This window comes from Lemur catta, chromosome 16 (genome assembly GCF_020740605.2).
Source record: "Lemur catta isolate mLemCat1 chromosome 16, mLemCat1.pri, whole genome shotgun sequence".
In the NCBI taxonomy this organism is placed as follows: Eukaryota; Metazoa; Chordata; class Mammalia; order Primates; family Lemuridae; genus Lemur; species Lemur catta.
In genome coordinates this window covers 25,712,418-25,730,667 of record NC_059143.1, presented here as the reverse complement: position 1 = coordinate 25,730,667, position 18,250 = coordinate 25,712,418, and positions in this window count along the sequence as shown.

Here is an 18,250-nt window from a genome sequence, read left to right as displayed (position 1 = left end):
CTAGAAATGATTTAAGGTTGGAAAAATTGACTACATGAATTGGAGTTATTCCTGTCATACCCAAGTAAATTGAGTTATTTCTGTCACACCCAACTAAATCGGAGTTGAGAAACCAGAGGGCAAAGCTCCAAGAACTGTGTCGCAGACCCAGCTGCTGAAATGACCTGCTATAACCTTTAGACCAGTTTCATCTAGTAGCTGCAGAAAGGACCTGCCCTGACTCTAACATTAGTTTTGCTTACCCCCTTCACTCACTAATCAGAGCCTGCCAGCTCCTGAAAGACTTCCTGAAAGCGCCAGTGGACTTTCTTTCTAAACATTTTACGTTACATTTCTCTTTCTCAATAAAACCCCAACCTTTTCCTTTGTTTTTTGGACATACTGAAGACCCCTCTGGTCTATGAGTTTGTCTTGAATTGCAATCTATTTTTATATATATTCTTAAATATAATCCTTTACTTAGAGATTCTTCTCCATATTTTATTTGATTTTGACAGTATACGTGATGATGTGTATAAGTTATATACAAATGTGACACCATTTTATATAAAGGACTTGAACATCCTCGGATTTTAGTGTCCACAGAGGGTCTTGGAACCAAGTCCCCATGATAACAAGGGAACACTGGGCTAGTTACTTTGATATGGAGGGACAACCGTTTTAGTTACTTTACACAATTTACTAGGTGTGTAACACTAGAAATTAAGCTTTTTAACACACAGCTGCTTTAAACATAAAGTAAGCATATCATCTTTCATCTTTATCTTGCTAGGGATTTTTGAGACATAACAAGAGAGAATAATACATAAAGGTGCTCAGGCAGTGTCTGGCATCCATGGCTCTCAATCTGGCCTTTAATGCAATTAGCATCATTGAATACCCACTGTAGTCTCTATATAAAAATAAATCTTCCAGATGATTTCTTAATAATAGGATACATCACAGAATATTTTACTGTAGTAAAAGAATAATTGGTATTTTATCATCAAGAAACCACTCTCACTCTGGACTTCTGCATGTCTATTATATAATAATGATGATTAATATTTATTAGTGTACCTCTAAGCCCAGAGGATCTTTACAAATGATTAAAGAGAGTAAGTCATATGATTTCATCTTTAAGCATTTTTATTGTGTTCCAATTCCATTAAAATCAGTAATCCAATTGATTGTCTTTCCTTTTGGGTATAGGCAAAAATTTCCTAGTTTAATTTTACATGTTACTTTTAACAATAATAAATAATATATGTCATTTTATATTTCATTTTCATATATTAATAAATAATATATGGAAACTATTGACTAGAATATCCTTTTTTATAATCATGCCAGGTAACCAGTGCATTGAAAATTATTAAGAATGGTATAATAGCACCTATATCCAGTGCTTACTATGTGCCAAGCTCTGTGTATTTTTTCATCTAATCTCATTTAACATTAACTCAAAGCATGCAGGATATATAGTATTATCCCCATTTCACAGATTAAGAAACTTGGAGAGGTTAAATAAATTGCCCAGGGTCACATAGGAGGTAGGTGGCAAAACCCAAGCTTGAAGCAATAGCCACCTTAATCCAAAGCTTGGGCTCTTAACTACCATGCAATTCTAGACTGGCTTTCATATCTAGCTTCTCCTAAGGATCTTCACACTTAGGTTAGACGCTTTCTCTCTGAATGTTTCTATGCTAGGAAAATGAATTGTGCCTTATTATTAGATGTGTTGTAATATACAAGTCAAGACTATTTCAACAGGAGGGAAAATGTACTGGCAATAGCAAACTAACACCACATCTCCGAGGTTAATGGGGTAAAATGTCGCACCACCCTTAATGTCACTGTTGAAGACACAGGGATTGAACAGTCTGAAAGTCTATAGTAAGTCATCTCCCTGTGTCATGGCCAGGATGTAGTTATGGAAATGGGACATTTCTTTTCAGTAGAAAACAAAAGCAAACAATGAAGGTTATTTCTGCAGAGAGATGACCTGGCAATATCAGCCTGTGACTGAGTTTTCTAATCTGTCAGTGACGACACCCTTAAAGTTGGCAGCCACCTGGACCTGTTGTATGTGTGGCACATGCTCTTTTTTTCTGGGTGGAGGAACCATAGCATTTGTCACATTCTCTATGGCATCCACAACCGAAATAACGTCAAGAGCCAGCTCATCTAAAGTTAGCCTTAAAAAGGTAATTTTAAAAAAATATAGTTTAAAGATATAGTTGAAGATAATTTATGAGGATACATTTATATGTGGTTTTCTGCTAGTCACTCTGAATAAAGAGAACTCTACGGGCAGTATAGAAGGTTCGAAAGCCAAAACTTAGGTTTGAATCATTATCACTGTCCTACCCATTACTAACTTAACTTCTAAGGCTCAGATTCCTCTTCTGCATAATGGAAATAGTAATATGTACCTCATTGAGTTGCTGTGGGGACTACATAAGGGAATTTTATCATCTGTATAAAGAAAATATAAATTATCTAAATAAAGCAAACAGTGTGACACTCGGATTCATAGGTACTCAGTAAGTGACTATAGCCAGAGCCTCACAGTCTTTATTTTGAAACTTAAAACAGCTAAGCGAATCCAGCCAATATCCAGGACACACAGAAAACAACCAAAAGAATAAATTAGTTTAAGTTAAAAAAAGTGAATTTGCAGCAAAATCAAGGTGGGAAATAATGAGGAAAAGGCAGCTTGTGAGTTGTGTTTGAAAAAGCTCTCCAGGTCACCGTGGGAAGGCTTGGTGGGAAAGTGAGAATTTAGGTGCACTCTGCTCAAACAGCTGCAGGAACTGTATGAAGTGATGCTGCTTTGGAGTCGCCTCAGATGCAAGGTAGGTCACACGCTGACCCATGTTCAGATGCTCCAAGGTTTAATTATGCAAATGACTTCTCCAGGGGATATTCCAGCTGCTTGCAGAGCCACTTCAGCCATGCCTCATTTATCACAGTCATGAACACACAAGAGTCTTCATATTGAAAAATATATTAGTTTATAATGGAGATCGGGAAATGGAGAGGAAGGGCTTGATAGCCAACAATGCTCCAGAGCTTCCACTGCTGCTCGGGCAGTTATAAGACTGGCAGGCACAGTCCTTGAACCTCAAACAGGAGAAGGACTTCTCAGGTAAGTCTTCCTCGGCCTGCTTTAAATGAAGGCGTTTGTGTAAAAGAAAGAAATGCTTTCCCACCCAGCAAAATTAAAATTTTCCAAACAGCAATTGATACGAGAAATATTTTAAATGATCATTCGGCAATCTTCAGCACTTAAAGATAGAAACTAATATTTTCAGCTAGCTATTTTCTTAATGCAACACTTTATATTACATTTCCTAGCACACAGTCTGGCACATAGTAGGCCTCACATGTTTTCTTTTCCTCTGCCCTTTCATATCTTTCCTATTCAATGAAAACTTCAGAGCTTATTAGCAACCCAGCTGACAACACCACAGTAGTGTTTTCTAATGAATGACACGACACATTTGCATGATAAAATATCCTTTTTTTTTAACTTACAAAAAATGTCCTATACAAGATTTGTTCGCCCCTTCAGGGTCAAGCGTTCTCTGTTCTCACAGGACATGAAAGCTGAAGCCTTTTGACAAATGGAAACAGTGGATTTTCTTTTCTCTGCAGTAAAGGCCATAGAAAAGTTATGGACTTGTCCTTAGGTTTTATGAATGGGACGTGAAAACATCCACTTCCCTTTCCCAGAGGCTGTTTCAGAGAGTAACCTCTTTTCTCATTCTACTTTTGTTCTAAATCCTTGCACAAAGCTAGTAATTTATAATTGCTGATTTGACTGAATGTATAACCTCAATCTTAAAGTGTTTCAAGTTCTTTTTGGCAACCATAGCGAGTTTCCATGTTCCCAAAGAGAATGTTCGGTTTATTTTCTTCTTTAATTATCAGAGATGGTGGTTTTAATCCTACCAAAAGAGGTACGTTTTGATCAAAAGAAAAATCCAGAAGGAATGATGGGATAGTGAGGAAAGACCAAATCCTGTAGAATGTTAGGTAAGCAGAAACTTAAAATTGAACTACCGTCCTTAGTACTCTCAGGACACCAATAGTTAGGATTGGTTTACCTTATTTGGACTTAAAAGAGATAAATTCCAAACCTCATCGTAGTATCCCATTACTTACAATGACAAAGATCATCTCTTATTCAGATGACCCATAATTTTGTGTTATAGGAGAACTTCAAGCTAAATCAATCTTTTTCTTTCTTTTCCTTCCTTCTTTCCTTCCTTCCTTCCTTCCTTCCTTCCTTCCTTCCTTCCTTCCTTCCTTCCTTCCTTCCTTCCTTCCTTCCTTCTTTCCTTCTTTCCTTTTGCTCCTCCTCTTCCTCCTCCATATTCTCTCTCTTTCTCTCTCCCCCCTACTCCACACCCCCACCCACTCCCGATTATAAATAACAGAAATTTTTTCTCACAGTTCTGGATGTGGGGAAGTCTGAGATCAGGTGTCAGCAGATTTGGTGACTGGTGAAGGTTGCTTCCTGGTTCATAGATGGCACCTTTTAGCTGCATCCTCACATGGTGGAAGGGCCTAAATTTTTATTTCTATGGTTATTAATTTGACCTGAAACATGTCAAATCTTCTAGTGTCTTCTCTTATTTTTTTAACAGGATATTTTGCTAGCACAGTATTGTCCCAGATTATGTCTTAGAGGACATAGTAACGTCTCAGCTTACGGCAAATTGGAAAAAGGTGTTGGATAAAGCTCTGGAGGCCATCACAAGACATCTGAGAACCTCCCAATACCACAGTGGATTTGGAAATCTCAGAATCTCCTCGTGTTTCCTTTCTAGAAGTCTAACACGGAATTAGAGTCAACCTGGGAATCCACCTGGACAAACAGCAACAAGAATAGTCTGCTCTGGGTACTGGCCAGACTTGGGGGAGCTTGAGGAATCCCTGGAAGGGTAGATGAATTTTTGAAAACTCTAGCACAGTTTAAAACCTCTCAGGAAAGGGTGGCAAGCTGTGGCCTCTGTGTTGTACAACCTTGGGAGAATCACTCAACCTCTGGGTCCCTTAGTTTTCTCACCTATAAAATGGGGGAGATAATAATAATAGAGTTGTTTTGAAGATAGAATTATTTTTAGAAAGCTATATAGGGCCTGGCACATAGCAACTGTGATTATATATGTTTACAAAAAAAAAAAAAAAAAAAAACATCCCCAGAGAAGGAGATTATCAATATAGCCTAGAGCAAGAGTTGCTAAACTCTGGCCCACAATCTGGCCTGCCATCCATTTTATGGAAATAAAGTTTTACTGGAACATCGCCATGCCCATTCCTTTATGTCTTGTCTATGGCTGTTTCCATGACACAACAGCAGAATACTGTCGTTGTGACAGAGACCATATGACCTGCAAAACCTAAAATATTTACTGTTTGGTTCTTTACAGAAAAAACTTTGCAGTCTCTGAACTATGGTCTTTATTCTATTGCATTGGTATATGGTATATTTTCTTTATTCAATATTGCATGCTTTTGTTGCAGATTCAGCAAAAGTGCGTCTAGCTACTCTTTCCCTCCCCAAATGCCTGAGAGTCTGTAGGTCATGAAACTCCCATGAAGCAGCACATTGTGCCACCATTGAAGTCGACAGGCTGCCCAATGTCACAGAATGAATTGTGACTGGATCTTTTGTGGTAGTACTGTGGACCATTGAGACTAATATGAAAATTACCTTCTGAGCATTTATGCAAGATAATTTAATTTTAGAGCTCATAAACAAGATCAGAGTTATGTGGTTTAACAAAAGGTCTCCTTATGTGTACATACTCTTGCCAAAAACATGATGAAATCCTGAAATATGGCAAACTTAATGTGCACTTTTAGATTTACATGTGGCAAACAGAATTGACTAGTGTATCTGTTCATAAATGTTACTGCTGCTATTAGGAGGCACTTGGGAAACATGGACAGTTCTATTAAGTATGAAAATGATCTCCCCTCTCACTATGGGGCCTTCATCCCAATAAATATACTCATGCCAAAGTCCTACAGGCAATTTTTCTTTTTAAAATTTTATGTTTCATAGCAAACAGACTCATCTTTTCCCAGTGTCTTGCCTATTCATTTGAATCTGTCCTTGTTCATACTGAATGCCCATTTCCAATAGGAACTCCTATCTTGAGGCTACCCTGGTGCCATGACTTACAGAGGCTCTAAAAGCATGGTGTCGTACAAGAACAGTTGTCTGCATTGATTCTAGGCTAAAAATTAAATTTGATGTATTTACCAAACTTTTCCAGGTAAGTTTAACATTAAAAACAACCTTTTTTCTTTCAACCCAATTTGAAAACACTAGGCTAAGTCATGCCTACATGTCAACTGGGAAAGAATTGGTAGAAGAAAAAGTCTTCAAATTAACCTAAAGATATTGAGAGATGCATAACCACTCAGTAATGCACAGATAATTAGAGGCTTGTTTTATTAGCATTGAGGACTGACAGCAAATACCATCAATGACCAGTTTCATTCAACAAGTACTTAATGAAAACAGACTCTATGTAAAGCATGTACGGCCATGCTTCTTTATACTGGATTAGATATATTGGAACCAAAGTTCTAATACCTGCTTTCAAGGCTCAAATAAATATATTTTAGCAATTTCAATTTCCCAAAATAATATATAAAATGTAAGCATTTATCCACTGTAAATATGGTAGCACATATGAAAAAAGGATGGTATCACCTTATTATAAAACATGCATAAAGTATAAACCCTCACTTATAATCAAAAGAAGCAGATCAAAATAAGGTTTTTTAAACTTACAGATTGGCAAAAATAAAAAAAGTTTGATAATGTGCCATGTGTTGGGGGTGAGGGGAAATGACTGCTCTCATTCACTGTTGTTGGAAGCTCAAATTTGGGGCAATTTGGCAATATATATGTAAATGTATTCCTTTGAGTCAGCAATTATACTTCTAGCAGTTCATTCTATGGATATACTCACAGATGTACAAAGATATATGTACAAGGATGTTCATTGCAGTATTGTTATAGCAATGAAAAGCTGGATCCAACAAAGCCTGTTATAGATTGAATTGTCTCCCCCAAGTTCATATATTGGAGCCTCAACCTCCCATACTTTGGAAAGTGATTGTATTTGGAAATAGGACCTTTAAAGAGTTAATTAAGGTTAAATGAGGTCATGAGGGTGAGACCCTAATCCGATGTGACCACTATCCTTATAAGAAGAGGGAGAGACACCAGAGAGTACTTTGTCATTCAATGTTCTAAAGAATTTGAACAGAAATATTCACAGCAGTCTTTATTTCACTGCTTAGATTCTCATAAAAGAAAGAAAACTAAGTTCTATACAATTGAGACCTATAATAGAAGGGAAGTATGCAATTTTTTCAGAGATTAAATTTAATTGGAAATTATTAGTTTTCTAAGTATTTATTAATATTTAAACTGATAATTCCATACCATAATATAAAATGTAGTATGATATAGAAAGGAATAAAACAGTAAAAGGAAGGTGTAAGGAAATGATTTAACAGAAACTCTGGTGCCAGGGGACCTCATAGTGTTTAAAACTACAACATAATAAGGCAATACTGGAGTTCAGTTAGATTTATCCTAGAGTGTGAAAACCCAAGACTCTAAATAATTTAAGATGTAGTTTAACCTGGTGGTTGAGAGCATAACTTTTTTAGTTAGGATTCCAGAAGGAATCAATGGATAACATTCAAATTAGGTTAAGTTACGGGAGATTTAATACAGGGACTATATACAAGAATAGAGAGATATCACATGAAACAGTGCACTATCAGAGCTAGCAACAATATAGCTGTTACCACCTGTGGCTTATAGAGGTGAGGATAGGGGATATGGTTCCTGGAACCCTGAGGGAGAGATTCATGCAGAGAACACCAGCTTGAGAAGAGTAGTGATCTTCAGTTGAAGGACACAGGTAACTTGAGGTGACTCCACAGGGAAGGAGCCCAGGGAATAAGCACCTGGCTTTTGTCTCATTTCTCCTTCTGATCTCCTGCCTTGGCTCCCATTGGCTGAAACAACCGGAAGCCAGAAGGCAAGCACGCCCATTGATGCAATTCATAGAGGTTGACCACCTGGCACAGCAGAGTAGGGTGCAGACCATCTGGAAGGGCAGATGAAGAAGTCAGCACACAGACCCATCTGAATTTGAGTCACAGCCTTGATATTTCTTAGCCATGTGCCTTTGGGCAAGTTGTTCCATCATCGTAAGTCTATTTCCCCATGGGATTGATAATCCTATCCCAGAGGGTTGTTGTAAGGATTAAATGAGCTAATTTATATTATATAAAGCCTTTGGTGTGATGCCTTACTCATGGCACTGATCAATAAATGTTATTTTGTTGTCATCTTTATTGTCATCATCAGCTCATTTAATCCTCTAAAGATCATATTTGTAACACATGCCTGCTCTGGTCTTGATTTCATAAGGATTTATTAACTAAGACAAAAATCCCTCAGGGATGTTTTGACCTCCTGCAGAGGGGAAGCAGCAACTGGTGCTGTCACTTCCACCAAAATTGTCCCCAGCCAGCTAAACCTTGGAAGCCCCAGTTTGATTCCTATCAGAGGTCTTTCAATTGGCAAGTTGACAAAATGATATCACTCAGCTGTTTTGTTTACAATGTTTCATTTTACACAAATATATTACATTGTCAGAGGGTGATAATGTTAATATATACTGTCTGGTAATAATTTCTGGAAATTCCATGAGACACAAAATGCTGGGGAAAGGACAATCATTTTAAAATGTTCGTGGCCAGGATCCTTGACATAGCTTCTGCAGAACTGTGTGTAAACATTTCCTGGAGCCTAACTATGGACAATTCATTTTATTATTGTTTAGAAACATGGTGTTTTTAAAAACGCCTTTTGAAGAAGCATCTGTGCATCTCATAATAAGACACAAAGTGAGTAGAACGTAATATTTCATTGAATGGGAAAGCGTTCACTTCTCAACAGTGTGTACAGCTTAATTCACCGTAGGAAAGAAGATACGTGAGAAAATTTCTTAGAGTAACATGTCTTCATAAGTGTGACTTCTTGGGTTGTGGTTATTTTTATCCTAACAACCATCTACCAAAAATTTAATTTTGGAACACATAATATGAGCCCATGTGTTCATGGGCATTGCATTTTTAGCTCCTTATTGCACACACTCCATTTTTCCATCATAACCATCAGGATCTTCCTGGGTGTCCTTTTAGTTTGATTCTCCCTTCTTATAGTTAAGAAAATGACCCCCACTGAAATTTGATCAATGTAGCCAGCCAAATTAGACACTTAGCTTTCTACGTTTTGGGATTACATTCATTAACACATTTACCTGTTCACCATCATAGGAGGGGTAGTCAACCCAGAGATTCTCAGCTCTGGTTTGGCAACACCTTTGCCCAACTTCAGTTGCTGTAAGAGGTGCCAGGGAATACCAAGGACAAAGTAGTTTTCCCTAAACAAAAAACTCAATAGCATTTTGGGAACAGAGCCTTTAACATATGATTGTAAGGCATTCCGGTAACTACAAATCCTTTCTGGAATGAAATCCAGCATAGAGAAATAAACTAATAAATTATAAAAAAGAATGTCAGAATTTCTTTGTGTCTGTGAGGCATTGATTTAATTATTTCAAATAACGTTCTGTGGAGAATGTTTTCTTTTTTTAGAATAATTAAAAATTACCCCTAGCACTCTGGGAGGCTGAGGCGGGCGGATCATTTGAGCTCAGGAGTTCGAGACCAGCCTGAGCAAGAGCGAGACCTCGTCTCTACTAAAAAAATAGAAAGAAATTATATGGACAACTAAAAATATATATATAGAAAAAATTAGCCAGGCATGGTGGTGCATGCCTGTAGTCCCAGTTAGTTGGGAGGCTGAGACAGGAGGATTGCTTGAGCCCAGGAGTTTGAGGTTGCTGTGAGGTAGGCTGATGCCATGGCACTCTAGCCCAGGCAACAGAGTGAGACTCTGTCAAAAATAAAAAATAAAAAATAAAGATAAATTACCATTTAAATTTTACCATCTTCACATTAATTTAGGTTAAAAAATAGCAATGAAATCTTCATTGGAGGCAATGTTTACAACGTTTCCTTTTTTTGATGATAAAATTGATGCCTCTAACAGGCAGCAGCTGTGACCAATTGGGTTACGGTGAAATCGCTTTCACGAATGTGCAGAGGTACCTCACCTGTGGAGTGGAAGCTTGTGATGGATTTGAGGAGCAGGAAGAGCAGGGGATCTTTAGGACCTTGATAGGAATGGATTGACAATAGTGTAAATCAGCGATCCCCGATATTTTTGGCACCAGGGAGCGGTTTCATGGAAGACAATTTTTCCCCAGACCAGGGTGGGGGGGGGATGGTTTCAGGATGATTCAAGTACATTACATTGATTGTGCAGTCAAACCTCTCTGCTAATGATAATCTGTATTTGCAGCCACTCCCCTGCACTAGCATCACCGCCTCAGCTCCACCTCAGATCATCAGGAATTAGCTTCTCATAAGGAGCCACAACCTAGATCCCTCCCATGCCCAGTTTACAGTAGGCTTCGTTTGCACTCCCATGAGAATCTAATGCAGCTGGGGATCTGACAGGAGGCGGAGCTTATGCAGTGATGGGAGTGATAGGGAGCAGCTGTAAGTACAAGGAAGCTTTGCTGGCTCACCTGCTGCTCACCTCCTGCGGCAAAGCCTGGATCCTAACAGGCCTTACCAGCCCTCGGCCTGGGGGGTGGGGACTGCAGTTGTAAATAGAACTTAAATTATTTTCCAGTGTAGTAATATTGAGGTTTCTTTATATTACTTTTGTAATATAAAGAACATTACTTTTGCGACATTTTCATTGCTCCTTGGATTCTTGATTCTGCAGGAAGGACAAGAGGAACTTTTTTTTTTAGGCCAGATCTCCTTGAGTTAGATGGGGCCCATTGGCGGAATGGAGGCTACGTTTCATGTGGGGTTCAGAGGTTGGATGGGAGCCACCCTATGTAAGGTTTTTCAGTAAGGTTTCTGGATCTGTTGGCTCTGCTTCCATCTGAGCTGTCCCCCATTACGAGCTTGGCAAGTATGAGTTCTTGTCATATAACCCCAAACTTCTATGGCAACAATATCCCAGGGTCTCTCTACACTCCCTTATGCCATGAAAAGGTTACTATAACAGGCTGCACTCAGGACTCTAGGGTTAATATATGTCTTTATCTTCTCTGCTTTAAGGCCGGCAGTTGAAGGAGAAGTCTTTTAATTTTATATTATTTTTTAATTTTCGAGAATACTAGTTATTCCATTGCCTTTATTAGAACTCTTAAGGGGTACACCACCCACTTTCCTTTCTCACTTTAAACAGTTAATGTCAGAATGTTGTAAGGAGGAAAACAAAGATTAGCAATAAAATTGTTTGGTTATTGCAGATTTCTTTTTCTGAAAATTCAAAACACCTTTTATGATATAAAATAATTTTATATAATAACATATTTTACATAAAATCCTAGGTCAATTTCTTCCCCCATCCTCCCTACACACACACAATCCAGCCAGGTGCTGAAGGGGAAATCAGATTTGTTCTTAGAAATGGTGGTGGATTGGTTAACTGAAAACTGAATCTCATCCAGTATCAAAGCACAAATGTTGTGGAAAATCAACTCCAGAAGAGCATGGGAGATATTTCCTAACTTCACCCAAGATTTTTTTTGTAATGGAAATCTAGCACGGTGAGTCAGACAGTCTCCAAATTGTAAATTGATTTTATTCCAAAAGTTCACTTGTAAGCCAGTTGTCAGTGCTCAGAACTCAGTTTTTGTATAAGCAATGTTATAAGGTTACTTCCGTTCCCAAGCTGGCTCCTAAAAGCTTATTTAACATGTGAAATTGAACAATGCTGCTCTAAACTCACAGGTTATCAGTACTTGAAGGGTCATCAAAGATCTTCAAGTTTAGTAAAACAATTAAATTGTACAAAGGATCAGAGAGGTTAAGTGACTCGCTTAGGGTTATCCAGCATAGCCAAGACTGGACACATGTCTCCCAACTTTCAGGCCAGTGACCTTTCCACTATATTATAATTTATAAAACTGAATCACCATTTACCACCTTTTATCTCCAAAAAGATTACTTCTGAATAAGTATATATCACTTTAGCACTTAGAAAATGCTTTCCCATACATTAGGCTCACAAAATCTTCACTACAATCCTATGAAGATGGTAGAGCAGATCCTGTTCCTATTTTAAGGGTAATGACACTGAAGCTCGAAGATGGTGAATCCGTCATCCATAGCCACAAAATTAGTAAGTGGAGGACTTGGGACTCAAACCCAGCTCTTCCAATCCTGAGGCCACTGTCCCCTCTTCCACTGACTTGTGGCAGGAGTTCAGCCCTCAGGGCTCCACCCACGGTGCCCCATGTTGGGCAGAGGGGAGGCTGGGTCAGTTATGGAGATGGGTGGGACCTGCCAAGGGAGGCTACAGTGTTGATGGGGCAGCAGACATGAGAAAGGGGATGGGGAGTGAAGGTCAAAGGCTCTGGGGACTGTACAGCTTAGGGTAGTTCCCGGTGCCATGGTGAGAGCTTGGTGGTGCTTGGTTCTCAGTGGTAGGAGGTTGAAGTACTAATAAAGGCAGAGTGGGTGGGTTGTGCTTATTCTTTATATGTTCATGTCACTTTTCCTTAGAAACTGTCTATACATAAATGTTATCTTTAATAGATCATCTGGCATATGGTTGATTTTTTAAAAATTTTTAAAAATTGACAAAGGATAATTGTGTATATCCACAGGGTACATAGTGATGTTTCAATACATACAATCGCATATGCACCATCTCAAATATTTATCATTTCTTTGAATGTTGGGAACATTCATATCTTCCTTCTAGCTCTTTGAAACTATATATTATTAACTACAGTCATCCTACAGTAGTATAGAGCATTGTGTTCTACACTAATACATAGTATTAGACTGTCGTGTATATTAAGCTATGGTGCCTTGATATAAACAGGCACTTGTTAAGGATTTAACCTGAATCCTTCTTGAATTAACCTAACAGGAATTAACCCAAAACTTTTCTTTAAACAGAAGAAAAAGCTACAAAATACCTTTTTTTTTTTTTTTAAAAAAAAAAAGCCGTTTCCCACTTAAAGAACAAGTGTTCAATTGGGCAATATAAAACAATATTTTCACTAAATCTCCCACTACAGCTTTATGGATTTTAACCTTTACATTTTTAGAAAGAAACATTTATCTACAAAAAGGGATCTACTGAATTTGGAAGAAAAATTGATTTCAGCCACATGTTTAAAAAGGCTCTGACATTGTTTGCATATTATGAATGTGAGTTGCCAGTTAGGAGCGCTGATGGGGCGCATTCGGGCTTAGGGGCATGCTCACGAAGACTCCTCCTGCTTGTTTGCTAGTAAAGATGGAGTTGGATTCCAACCTACAGCTTGGTGGACTAAGGGTAGAAGAATTCAAATCTGTAACAGCAGCCTGCAGTCTGGAGGCTTGATGCAGAATTGAAAATGGCTCCAGAATAACCTCGTGTTTCAGTGCCACATGCCACATTTCTAAGTATTATGTCATGTCGGAATTTAATTTGCATTCCTTAATGTTCATTGCGAGGGGTCTGTTTGCTCACTGATGTTTTTAATTTATTACTCCACTGTTGCAAAATGTATCACTCAAAATCTCTGATCCTGTTAATGTCAGGAAAGGGAGGGAAAACCCACATGGCAGGACATGGAACTCATTTATGGAATGACTGGAAGGGCGTCTGTCTTCTGTATGCCATGCATTCTATCTCACTCCTTTATCCTTCTCTTTTCTTTCATTTTTCTTGTTCTATGCTCCTTTTATTTTCTCTAACTCTTGTCTTTCTGCATCTCCAGATTTCACCTCATCTCCTGCCTATTTTTATGTTTTATTATTTTTTTTCCTTATATAATCATTTCTCTCCCACTCTCTCTATTCTTATTCTTTGAGTCTCATACTTCTCTCCATCCCTCTTCCGGAACTCAGTTCCCTCCCACCCACCTGCTTTCTTTGGTTTACTAACTTTTCCTTCTTTGTCCACAATATTTTCTGAATGTAATACGCCTTATTTTTAATTCTGCTTTGGATTAGAAGAAAGAGAGGCTGGTTCTAAGCTTATAGGTTATAGCCTAAGATGCTTTTTAGGAATAGAGGATACTTTTCCAAATCTCCTTGTCTGGGGTTCCTGAATCATCTCAAAGACCTCGGATAAAAAGTAGTTTATGAATCCAAAATATTTTTCACATTTGTATTATTAGTACTGCCAATAATAATTCTATTTAATGATGAGTTACACCTACCTTGCAGATCTTCTAACTTGGTGATATACTAGTTCAAGCATACGTAATAGTTTCCATCTGGGGAAAGGCGGCAAAATATTGTGGAAAAAACGTGGACTTTTGAGTCAAACAGATGTGAATATGAATCTGGACTCTGCCCCTAATAATCACTGTAATATGGGAAAATTATTGCCATCATTTATCGATTTATTCTTTATTACGAAGTATCTCAAAGTTCATAGGGAAGTACATACTAGAACATCCGCTTACCCACCATTTAGCTGTGTCAAATCTTATCATTTTGTCATGTTGATTTCAGATATCTTTCTTTTCATTAAGGATTAAAATACTACAGTAATTACTTAATTGCTCTGATTTAGATTCTTCAACTCTGAAATAGGCCTAGTCATATCTATGTCCCAAAGCAATGAGAATTAAGCAGCATGACATATCTAAAGTGCCTGCCATATAGTGAGTGCTTTAAAACACTAGTTTCTTCCCTTGTTATGTACAGGATCATGAATAAATCATTTTAGTGGCCTTTTAGACCCCATATAAATTTTTTAAAAAGATACAGAACATAATTTTGCTGACTACAGGTAGCCCCTCACCTTGATTTTATTATTGTAAAAAATACAGATGATTTCCCTACCACTGACTTAGAAACATAAGCCAAAATTTAATATTTCCCAAAACTACGTTTTTTAAGTGTTAAATTTTGGCTAGCATTTAAATTTTCAAGCATTAACTAGTTCTTCATTAAATGCATTTTGAAAATAATATTTTCTAGTCATTTGATTATTTGATTCTAGAAAATGAAAATGGTACTTTTCCTGGCACGTGGGCACATGAGGGTTGAAATACTTTCTAAGTGACTTTTCCAGATGTTGAGATGGGAAGTTGGTAGCTGATTGTGCTACCAGCTGATTGAAGCTGCAGTAGCAGCTTCCCTAAAATAAGCTGTTGTGCAGCCAAATGAGGAAAGTATGCTCCAGGTAGGGAGAGGGTGGCACGTGAGGGAGGAGTGATTGCTAGGGACCTTAGGAGAATCACTGCCCAGAAAATGCCACGGCCATCTGAACCTAGCTAAGCATCACAGGCTTGTCATCCGTTCATATTTATTAAGTGCCTACTAAGTGCCAGGCACCATGCTATGCACGTGGGATACAGAAGTAAACCACGATCAACATTCCCTTTTGTCATGGAGCTTACATGGGGTGGGGGGAGTGCTGAGGACAAAGACATAATAAATAAAAAATAAGTTAATTTATATTACATTATTAATAGAAGGCAATAAGTGCTATGGAGGAAAAAAAAGGACTAAAGGTTAGGAAGTGCCAGGTGGGGGCGTGGTTTACAATGGCCATGGGTTAATTTGTTCATTCATTGATAACAACAAACATCTGTGGAATGAACATTTCATTGAGTCACTGTAGTAAGACGTGGTTCAGGATCTGAAGTTACTTAGGTCCAGTGGGGCAGCCTAAGTTTGGCAGGGCATGCTGGAGGTGTGCCAGGGGAAGATAGGAGAGGGGGTGTTTCAACTCATTAGGGGTCGGGGAAGCAGAAGAGGAGAGAGTGCTGAGTGATGATCAGGAGTTGGATTCTACAGGGCATGACTGCAGGTTGGGAACAATGGAGTTGAGAACCACAGACAAGGCCTGGTTCTTGCTTGGCCCTGGGTGGAGGTGATTCTGTGGCTTGGAGTCAGAGTCAGGGAATGCAGGAGGTGCACAGTGGTTTGGGGGATAGTGGTGGGCACAGTTTGATGCTGTGGGAGCCTCAGGTAGTCAGACAGCTGAGCTCACAGCAGAGAGGTCTGGCTTGGAGGAGGCGTGTGGTGGAGTGAGGATGCCTGGGCTCGTTGTCCAGAGTGTGTCCAGACCTCAGCACTGAATCAGATAACTGATCATCTGTCTTGGTTGTAGGACCTTACCTCCTGTAAGATTTTCCTGTTGGTGGCTGATGACCTGCCCACCACCCTTCCCCACTTTGCTTTCATGGAGTTGACCCATCTGTGTCTTTAAGCATCTTATTGGAGTTGAGAGCCTGGCCTGTGTTTTGCCTGTTGCCTTCACTGCTTTTCTCTGTTAAACACATGAACTGTGCAATCTGTCTCCCCTGCATCTCTCTCTTCTCCTGTCCCACTTTGACCTCATCTATACCATACCAGTTTTCTAGTCACTGTTCTTTTTTTTTTTTTTGGAGACAGAGTCTCGCTCTTTTACCTTGCCTAGAGTGCTGTAGCGTCAGCCTAGCTCACAGCAACCTCAAACTCCTGGGCTCAAGCAACCCTCCTGCATCAGCCTCCCGAGTAGCTGGGACTACAGGCATGTGCCACCATGCCTGGCTAATTTTTTCTATATATTTTCAGTTGTCCAGATAATTTCTTTCTAATTTTTAGTAGAGATGGGGTCTTGCTCTTGCTCGGGCTGGTCTTGAACTCCTGACCTCGAGCGATCCTCCCGCCTCAGCCTCCCTAGTCTCTGTTCTGAGCATGGAAAATTAACACCCATAAATGTTGAGAGTCTCAAATCTGTATCAGAATTTGAATCTAGTTTCCCAGAGTCCTGGTGCAGCGCTCCTTCTATTAAAGCTCTTGAAATGGCCACATATTTGAAAGCATTCGGTGAGGAATCTGCATTTCAATGAGTAAGTATGGTAGTTTTAAAACACATCTGCAAATTCTATGACACAAAAGACTAGGTTAGAAGAGGTGACACAGCTTCTGGCTGGCTCTGTCTTGGGATGAGCCACCATGTTGGGAGGAAGCCTAGGTCACAGGGAGAAGCTTTGTGTTGTGCCTCTAGCGCCAGCTGAAGTCTCACCTGAAAGCCAAATTCAATCATCAAACTTATAAATCAATGAGCCTTCAGAGGATCTCAGCTCCCAGCCGTTGAGCCATCCTAAGTGGCTCTGAAGGAAGCAAAGATGAACAGTTCCTGCTGCATTCTGCCCAGAATACATTTAAAACACTAGATTTTAGAGTGGTCTTTGATGCAGCCATAGACAATTAGAACACATAATAAACAAACTTACTGAAGAGATTAAAAGTTGTTTGTAAAATATTTGAAACCTTGATTTTGCATAAGGAAGGCAAATCTCTTCCTGGTAGGACTAGAATTGGTTCATCTTCTGTGAATCCGACCCACTAATGACTATCTTTTGGGGAATTCTAATCCTTCCCAACTTTTGGACAGGACCGACTTGTTTATTTGCAGTTAGTCATGCCTATCTGTAAAATGGATATAATATCACTAAATTCGAGCAGAGGAGGTCAGTCTCTAGTTTCTCATGTTTTATTTTATTTTTCTAAAATGGCTTATTGAGGTATAATTGATATACAATAAAATTCACATGTTTAAAGTATGTGCAGATAGTACTGATAAGTTTTGACATCTGTATACACTGGTGAAACCATCACCACAATCAAGATAATGAGCATATCCATCATCCCCCTAAATTTTCTTGGGCCCCTTTGTAATCTCTCCCCCCTGACTCCCAGCCCACCTCCCCTTACCCCAGCCCAGGCAACCACACTGATCTGCTTTTTGTCACTATAGATTAGTTTGCATTTTCTTGAGTTTCACATAAATGAAATCTTTTTTGTCTTTTCTTCTATTCAGCATAATTATTTTAAGACCCATCCTTGTTGTTAAGAGTATCATTAGTTCATTCCTTCTTACTGTGCAGGAGTATTCTATCGTATGGATATATTGGAATTTGTTTAACCATTCACCCATTAATGGGCATCTGGATCGTTTCCAGTATTTGGTTATTACTAATACAACTGCTATGGACTTTTGTGTGCAAGTCTTTGTATGGATGTGCACTTTCTTTTTTCTAGGGTAAATACTTAGAAGTGGAATGGCTAGATCATATGGAGGTGCACATTTTGTTTTTTAAGAAACTAACAAACTGTCTTCCAA